Below are 10,065 nucleotides of genomic sequence, written 5' to 3'. Positions count from 1 at the left end.
TTTCCATTTTCTTGCATAAGAACAACAAATTCCACTAACAGCAATGATGTAATGGTAAAGGGCGCTTGCAGAAAATAAAGCCCAATGTGTTGAGGTGTTAAACATTTTTATGTTTTTTTCCTAATAAAATGAATTAACAAGACACCGTGAAACTATCTGAGACAGAGATCTTTCTTGAATTACAACACAACACAATCTGACTGAATTTTCTGATTCTGATAATGACCCAAAGGCTGTATTGCAGGAGAATGTATCCCATCTAATTCAGATGACTATTTGTTTTTTAGTACTGAAAAAGAAAAGGAAATTTTAGCAGAATATATTCACTTGGGGGCAGTTCACTGAGTGTTCATCCAAGACCCAGTGCTGCATGTAAAAGAGCACATGGTGATCTCAGTCTTCTTCCCTTTTGTATCATCTCACCTACATGCAGGAAAGGTCACGTGCCTGCGTACCTATAAAGTGGAACATCTGGGGCAAGCTGAGGTGAGTGTTTGTATAATGGAGTATCTGATTATGAAGTTCTATCAGGTTATGTGATTCTTTCACTGACAGATCTCACAGGCTCCTGTTTTGTTAGGTTATATGCCCCAAAACATCAGCACAGTGGGTCCCCTAACTGACGCAACATGTGCAAGGGTTTAAGACTACAATGCTAGGTGCCAAGTAGTGGAAACAGCCAGACATGTAAACAAAGGAGTTCATCTGCAATGCATGTTGGACTCTTGCCTGTGTGTTACAGGGTCCCATCCACACCTTATGGAAAACTTTTTCTTATTTTACTAGACAAGTAGTCCATACTAATGCTAACATTTCTAGTCCCAACTTGAAGTGGAAGAGACTTATTCTTTACATGGCCTGGGGACTAAAGTCTGATTGTTTCTTGAGCAGTCTGCTCTCATGGTTGTTGTATGAGACATGAAAGTGCTCACTGATTCTTTTCGAAAATCAAGTAACTTACAGAAATATCTGTTTTGATAATCCTGCTGGGGCTTGTTTGTGAGAGTGATTCTGAGCAGTACAGCAGTTCAGACTGGTATAGACTGGTATAGATATGACAATCAGAAAAAAAAAAAGAAAAAAAAAAAGTAAATTTTGGTGCTCAGCGGTCTAGCCAGGGATCTAATGAATACCAAGACAACTGAATGTTAAACTTAAAACAAATGGAAAGGTCAAAGATCATATCTACCAGAGAATATTGCACAGTTTTAAGAACCCTAAATTAATGCAGACTCAGGCAGTTAACAGTGCACAGATGCAGCCATAATGCTTTCAATCCCAAATAGTCTCAAGCAGAGCCAGAAGAGTTGTCTCTGCAGCATGCCTTTCCTTAATTTCAATTTTTTGCCTCTGTGGAGCCAGGGCTGGTATCTCTGCAGCAAGGGTATTGATACACTCTAAACCCATAGGACACAAAGAAATACTATGAATAATTTAGCATGTAAACTGGACTTCCCAGTTTACCTGCCTGTGCTTTAAATACAAACCCATTTTTCATGATAACAGGATTAAAACATTAAGCATGCTTTACATGACCTTTACATCTTTTCAATAAAAAATTACTTTAAAGCAGTACACAACAGATAAGTTTTCTAACAGATAGACATCAATTTTAGTTTTATTTACTTGCACGACTATCTTTTCTTTTTTTTTGGGGGGGGGTGAAGACAAGAATAATTTTATCTAATCAGATATATAATTAATTTGCTGTTAATTGTTTCCCTAGAAACAGCAGTTAATATGAGGTGTGTAGGTAAAAGTTGTAGGACAGTATATGAAAAACTATTGAGAACTATGGGGAGCATAATTTGTAAGATGCTTGGATCTTTGGGGGGGATGTTACAAGTGCAGGCTGCTGTGTAGCTTTTTATAGGAATTTAGAAGACGGTAGAATGAAACTAGTTGTAGACAAATGTTCCTCTGATCCTGAAACAACTATTGTTTATTATAGGGTCTCCTTTATATGAGAAGAGACAAAAACTATCCAACTGGATTCTTAGTTGAGCTGCCATGAGATTGATGGATGAACTAAGTGGCGTTGGGTGTAGAGTTCTGTAGTGGAAGGGCTAGTGGTCCTTCAACACTTGTGTTTTATGAGTTAGCAACCATCTGAAAAAACCTCTGATTGTCTTCTGAAAATACATCAAGCTATGGAAGAAACAGTTGATTCAGGAAAACTGAATAAACACATAAATGTAATTGTGCAGGCAGAATGGACTTACAAGTGAATACATTCTAAATAAAATAAAATAAAATAAAATAATAAAATAAAATAAAATAATAAAATAAATAAAATAAAATAAAATAAAATAAAATAAAATAAAATAAAATAAAATAAAATAAAATAAAATAAATAATAAAAATTATCCAGATGAATCTTTTCTGCACAACAGTATGCAACAAAGCATGTAGGTAGAAGTTGTCTTTTTAGGCATTGTACTAAAATCATACCACTCAACATCTCATCAGCATTTATTTCTCAGCTGAAAACTCCTGGTTGAAACTGCTTCAGATTCAGAAAGCAATTACTAGCATTACAATCCTCTTACGTAAGTTTAATTACTAGACCAGGTAGGAGTTCTGGCTTCACAGGACTGGGTGTGCACTCCAGCCAGGTCCCAACTTTATTTTGAGATGAAACTTGGGCACTGTTATCTCTCTGTGTCATGAAGAAGAATTACAAGAGGATATGACAGAAGTTGTGTCTTAGTGTGCCCTGCTAGTCCATGAAAAGAGAGCCAGACCCAGAAATGAAACAAAATAGATATAAGCACATTAAGTCTGAACACATTTAAGGAGAACAGCTTGTTAAGAGGTCTGAATCATTTGTATAATAGTTTAGGTACAAGCCCAAGCTCTGTGGTCATATAATCATCAAAATCTTAGTGGACAGTATGTGAGAGAAGGAGTTTCCCTTCCTGCAATAATTTCTTATTCAAGTACTGATCTAACCCCATGGCAGCTCTGTAGTCTGTGCTCTTCAAAGTACAAATGGTGTTTGCATTACCCCTTTCTGATTCTCTTTCAATATGAACTTCCTTAACTCAGCACAATCTCCACTCATACTTAATCTCTCAGGAGAGGAAATTCTCACAGTCCTGATGTGCACAGCAATTCTGCTACATTACTTTCTTATGAAGGAGCAGTGGCCAGGGATGGCAAAGAAGATTGTGGCCTGAAAACAGGAAGGTGGTACAATTAATATGTTTACCTTGGGCTGAGGAAGTGAGAAGAGAAGAGTGGTGAAGATGCTGCTAAATAACAGCAAGCTAGGTCTGATCCTCAAATTTGATACCTCATGGTAGATAGACACCTTGGGATGCTTGGCCCTCAAGCACACACTGGCTGTGTCTATGCTATGTTGCATCAAGAATCAGAGAATCATAGAATGGTTTGGGTTGGAAGGGACCTCAAAAATCATTTAGTATCAACCCCCTGCCATAGGCAGGGATGTCATTAGGGTCCTCCAGGACCCTAAGCCCATCCTCTGGGCTTCTTGTTCACAGGACACACATCCCTTTAGTCTTGTTCATACTGCCTTTTGGAAGCATTCCTAGGAGTGAACGGGCCAAGGCAGAGATGGAGGAGAGAGCTGATTATTTGCCAGTGTGAATGGTCAGGCATCTTCTTCCCCGGTCTTCAGAATTTTAGCACTGTTGACATTGCTTGCAGGGGCTGGAAGCACAGAAGAGGAAGTGTTTGGTCTGTGTACATTAATGCAGGATGAAAGGCAAGACTGGTACTGCAATGGCACTGTAGCACAAGTGTCTGTGTAGTATTGTCCAGTATAGTATAGGCCTAGTGGTACTGCTATGATATTGGCATATTACTTAGCTATGGTGCAGATACCGTAAGAGCTGTGGAGCAACATGGGAAATTCAGATACAAGTCCTAGTGGATTTAGTGTATTACCAAAATTAATGTTTCTGGATTAAGTGAAAAAGTGTCAACAGCCTCACAATTCTCTTCAGTTCTTTAGGATTTTTTTTTTTTTGAGATTTATATGACTACTTCTCAATCTAAGGGTTTGAAATGAGACTCAGTTTAACTACAGTATAGCTTTCTAACATTTCTTTTCAAAGAGATTTTTATTGTTCAACATGTTTTAGGAAGTGCTTTTTGAATAATTTCAAGATGTTTTTCCCTTTTAGAACCACAGGGAAAATTGCTAATTTAAAGCATTTGGCACACCTTATTATTCTCTTCTTTCAGCAGACCTGAATCTATCCTAAATAAACAAGGATGAAAGAGAAAGAAAATTACATTTATCACAGATAGAGATAAATATACTGAATGTGAGATAGTTCTTTAGGTTCCGTAGTTATTCTAATAGCTGGTTGCACTATTTATGTAAAGAATTGTTTCTATATTGTATAGTGAGTCATATCTTCTAGATAAAATTCTCTGACAGTTGGTATCAGCATCACAAGAAGAGTGTTGATGTACAGTTTAGCTTTTCATCAGTGAAAAGGTGCTTATTTGTTTCTACCCTATCTACCCTTTAGAACATGTTATCACCGTGCTATCTCAACACAGGCACTGGATATAGGTAACAGTAGGATTTGGGATCAATCAAAATTCCAAGTTATACTGTTACATAGTGAAAGAAACAAAACACAGTAACATAATGCACTCAGTGTGACATGGCACTGAAAACCAGAAAGCATCAAAACGTCTATTCCACTTGGTGTTCTAGGGTATAATTCTTAACAACATTATCTGTGCTGTAGTATCACTCTGGCTGCTATACCGTGGAATAGTTTCCCTTGGGCTAGGCTAGAAAATATGCATATGAAGACATGGAAACCACTAAGATGTCATGTTGGTTAACTATAAACTAAAAAGGAATTTTTTTTCCTTCCCCACGGAGTTTCATAGGAAGAAAGCCTGTAGAAGTGATGTAATACTGTGTGTGGGTAAAGCTGATAGGAGCATTCATGAACCATAGTACATCAGCATCAATGATGTTTAGTATGATCAGAGCAAAACAATATCAAGACTATGAAATTTTAAGATCTAGCTTGTAGATTTGATGAAAAATATATTTTTTCATTTCAAAATATATTTTTCTTTCATTGTTCTAGATTAATGGATACACAACAAATAAAAAATCTTGTGTTCTTTCATATTTATTTGTTTAACAAACAAATACAAAAAAAAACTTTTGTAACATCCTGTGAGCAATCTGCGATACAAAATTTTTTCTATATACATAATTCCAATAAAATCCCTTATGACCAGTACAAAAATAGGAAACATGCAAATGAAAAAGCTTATCTGTTGTACGTTGCTCTGATAAGCAATTCGGAAAGAGACTACTCTGTGTGGAAGGCAGACAAAAAAAAATAAATTGGGTAAATTACACTTAGGAGTAGCATCTTTCTCCTTCATTTACTATATACAAAGTTAACAGTAATCAGATTCTGGTAGACTTTATGTGATAAAATATCTTAGCACCTCAGAGATTATTTCTTCTCATTCTAATACAGATATCTAAAATATATCAGTGTAATCATTCTCTAAAAGTGTTTATTTCTTCCACTGCCTTCCACTTTTCATAAAGAATGACTGACTCATGTGTAAGCATCTAAACTTTAATTGTCTAAACTTAGGTGAGATGAATATATCTCCTTGCCTCCTCAGTTAGAGGATGCTTTAATTGAACATTTAAAATTGGATGGGTCTAGAGCTCCATCCTAGATAATATATTTTTCATTTTTATAGTCATTTGGACAGGAATTCCCTTATATTTATTTCTGAGGAGAAACAGAACAATTAGGTCTAACAGATAAATAACATAATTAAAGAAAGAAATTCAAGATTTTATCAGGGGATGGACAAAGAAGGAGAAGAAGAAGGAGAAGAAGAAGAAGAAGAGGAAGGAGAAGAGAAAACAAAAATAATTTAGGAATAATTTCAGAGTAATAATATTTTAGGAATGATTTCCTATATTCTTTAGCTGTTGTGTCCTTAAATATTTAAATTCATATTTTATATTCTTTATTTGAACAAAATAATGTGTACTGTATACAAAAGACAAATGTTTTTCTTGAATGTTGCTGTTTGCAGTTACATATTAATCTGATGTTTTGCTGCTTTCAGAAGAATGAAGACCAGAAAGTGAAAACATATCCACAAACATCAGTGTATTACAAAACTGACACACAGTCAGTCCCTTTACAGGCAAAAGTATTATTCCAGTATAAAAAATAAATAAATTTAGTTGCATGAACAAATGAACACCATGAAAGTATATATTTAGAGTATACTGCTTTACTTGTTATCAGCATAGATTTCCACCTTTGGTTTTCTTTATCAAATGGGTGAACTTAATACATCTCAGCATAGGCATAACATGTACTGAAATAATATGTTCTATATTTTAGGGATTGGGCCAATTCCAATCACTACACAATGGAGGGATTATACATTAAAAAAAATGACTGTATGCAATCAAGAAGAAATTTTAATTAATCATAAATAGAACTGCTTTAGTGGAAATAACTTGACCAGACATTTCAAGGTTTGATCAGCACATCACAGCGATTAAGAATACTTTTAACTTGAACAGACAGAGTCCCAGAGAGTCATTGCAGCCTGAAAAACTTTAGAAAAGCTAGTGTGTACAGATCACACAATGTCATTGTTTCTCTTAGTGCTTCCATTCCATTAGGAACCAATGCAGGACTCTTCTAACTTCCGAGAAACCTTCCAATATCATGCTGTCCTGGTCAACACAGAAGCAACAAAGATTACAAGAAATCAAACTACAACCTTTTATCCCATGTTCTGTGTATATAAAGCAAGGAGTCAGCTTCCCTTTGAAGTACTAATTGACTGTCTGTATCAATCAGCACCTAATCCCTTTCCTGCATGCATTTAGGTCTCCACAGTAACTGAGCTGTCTTTCTCTCAGGTCTAGGCTGTGAAGCACTTACAGTAAACATGTAGTATGAAAAGGCAGTAATTGATCTCAGTCTTAGAAAACCCATCTGAAAGCAACTAGACTTCCTAATTTGTGCTTTAGTCTAACAGCAAAAAGATGAATATGAGTTAAGAGAAAAGAACTTTAGAAGAGAGTACATTAAATAATTATCAGTGAAAAGAAGAGTCATCTGATTTATTTTTTTCCTCCCAACACAGATAATCGAGGAATGTGAGGGCATCAAAGATTTAGTGATTGTTCTGGGTCCTTACATTTAAGGTTGGAAATATAATCACAGATAATTTGCTTGATGTTGATAGGCTCAGCTCCAATCACTACCTTGTTCATTACAAGAATTGTTAGTAACAGACCTGAAAGACACATTTCACCTATTGCTGGGAGCATGCTACACACACAAGTGATCTTTCAGAGCTGATAGCTTTGTGGTCTAGTGACCAGGCAGCTGAAGTGAGTTGCATATATTTGATTGCAATTTCTGCACCACCCAGAAAATAGTAATCAAGAAGGAGCCCACTTGGAATACCAGTTTGCAAAAGGATAGAAGGGAAATGAAAGGGACATAGTAAAGGGGATTTGAGGGACATTTTTCAGCAAGTACTGGGTTTGTGAGTTATGAGAGAAATAAAAAAGAAAAAAAAAAGACAAAAAAAAAAGACATAGACCATAGTAAATGACCAAAAATGCAGATCTTCAGTTGCTTAGTAAAAACAACAAGGATAACAACAAAACAAAACAGCAAAACCACCACCAACAAAAAAAGATCTTGTAGGAAGCACTCTGAGTAGCAAAAGTTTAGTGGATTTAATGAACACTGACTATTCAGAAAATGTCTTTCTTTTCTTTGAGAAAGTTAAGAAAACATTTATATTTTAGGACTTTGATAGCTTTTCTACGATAAGTTTTTTTCTAAAGAAGAAATAATAAACTGATAGCATGTAGCATCTACGCTCACTACTTACTCCTAACATAAAATAAAAAGTATTTTGCATACTCTTATTTATCTTTTGTAATGTTAAATAATTAACCTTTCAGGTTCAAAGATTAAAAATAGAGAGGTTTTATATTCATTCAGACATTTGCTTAAGAGGAGCTATGCCTACACTACTACCACTGGAGAGCTCATAGCATGGATCTAAAGGTAGAAAACTGTAAGTACTCAATAAAAACATCAGAATAATTCTTACCTTTTTAAGACTTCAATTTTATAGTTAAGTAGTTGACATGCTGGGTTGAAAAGATTTTCTCTCAAGTATAGGGCTCATTTATGTCGGTTGAATTAAAATAACCAGCAATTTTATGTGTCTCCATTTTCGGGTACCTGGCTTGTCATATCATGGGGTAAGGTTTAGTTATTAAGAAACATTGTTTTCTGGAAAGTTATTGTACTAGTCTGCTTGGAAAAATCTTTTCTAGCTTTTGTTACGCAGTCACAGTTAAATTTTAACTGAAATATTAAATTAGCTTGTTATTAAGCCATTATTTTCAAGTGGTCTATCAGGGTTTCCGTAACCACTTCTTTTTTATCTTTTTATAAAGTCCAGCTCTTAGAAGTGAATTAGTTTTGCCCGTGTCTTGGGTGGCCACTTTACATAGATTTCTGCATATGACCAGAATTGCAATAAAGACAGACCATGTAGCTGTGTAGCGAGAAGGTCAAGACAGAACTGACTGTAGAAAAACAAATAAATCAAACAAACCCACTTGTGCAACAGCTGTTTACACCTTAACAACTTTTTATCTCTGCAGCTCCTTGAGCAGCAACTACCCAATATCAATCCATGTGACAGTTTCTTTCCCTTTCAAAAACTGTCTAAACTGTCTTTTCAAAAAGATGAAACCTGAAGCCTCTCCCCCACTGTCATGCTTGTCTTGCCCTGCCCCTGACCCGGTGTTATGGCTCTATTCAGATTTGTTAGTTTAGGGGGAGAACTTGGAGCTACACCTCTTTGGGCAGAGAAGGGTCCATCTAGAGAAGAAAAGCCCAGCCTGCAGAACAGAGAATTCCCTGTGAGAAGGACAGCTGAGAAGAATTAGTTGTGTTTAGACAACAGGTGTTTCTTATGTTTATTCTTATGTTCCTTTCGCCTGCCCATTTAAGAACAGCCTTTGGTGAGTCCTTGTTTGTCACATTATCTGCCTGCATCCTTCAAGAGCCTAAATTGATTGCTTTTTCCTGGGAGTCATGCAAAGAAAATTTAGCTCCAATTCAGACATCTGAATTAAATCTAGATTGTCAGCCCTGTCATGAGCTGAATACATGACCACCTACCTATATCTTTTCTAGGGCAACCCAAAAACAATTTATACAAACATAATCTTTAACAAAAATATTTTTAATCAAAATATATTTAATTACAAATCTTAAAATAGAGTGAGAAATTCTGATAATGGCAATAAAAGTACATTATTGTACCTTGACTCACGACAATAACTACTAAAATTACATTATGGATACAAGTGTAGAATGGATATATAAAATTGAATAGTTCAGAGTTCTAATCAATAGATTAGAATGGTCTGAAAAATGCTGGATTTTGGCCAATGAGTTACTTGTAACATGTAGGAGGTGGACAAATCTAAATAACCTTGAGATAAAATGACTAAAGAGTAAATAGGAAGATTCATACCTTAGTTTATTGCCTGGAGAATTTATTTTATAATCTTTGTGTTAAATGAAAAAGTATAACATTTTAAAGCCAGAAGTGCTTATTCTGAGTTACTTCCATGAGTAATGTCCTTACAGTTTTCACTAAGATTAAAATATTGCTTAATCAACTGTAAGTAGCAAAAGGGAGTTTCTGAGACAGTCACACATAACTCATTTTGTAGCTTGATATTTTACTTCTTCATAGTAAACAAGTAATCACAAGTAATTTCACAAAATTATTTTCACTTGTACATCTTTGACTATCATTAGATTTTTCTTTCCATTCATACTGTTGCTCAAAAAAATCAGTTTATCACTACCCAAAGCATACCTCAATTTGGTTTAGCCATGAAAGAAAATAGCTAAATCCATCATACTTTGGCTTGAAAAATGTAAAGTGCTTGTCTTAACTTTGCTGTGGTTGTGCCAGAGGAAGAAGACCTGTATTTATTATTGTTCTCTGTGTGATACA

At 35.3% G+C, this 10,065-nt stretch overlaps 1 long non-coding RNA gene across 2 annotated transcripts; it reads right to left on the bottom strand.

The window, feature by feature from the left end:
- Positions 1–5,166: 5,166 nt before the first annotated feature.
- LOC310883348 lies at positions 5,167–9,428 on the bottom strand. Of its 2 annotated transcripts, none has more exons than XR_014573483.1 (3): positions 8,648–9,428; positions 8,131–8,264; positions 5,167–6,727 (listed from the first exon to the last, which is right to left on the bottom strand). It is a non-coding gene; the product is annotated as an uncharacterized lncRNA (long non-coding RNA). The 2 variants fall into 2 exon arrangements; XR_014573484.1 differs by having other exon boundaries at positions 8,889–9,426.
- Between the last annotated feature and the right edge of the window lie 637 nt (positions 9,429–10,065).

Source organism: Anser anser (genome assembly GCF_964211835.1).
Source record: "Anser anser genome assembly, chromosome: 1".
NCBI lineage: Eukaryota > Metazoa > Chordata > Aves > Anseriformes > Anatidae > Anser > Anser anser.
This window is presented reverse-complemented; position numbering and strand designations above follow the sequence as displayed.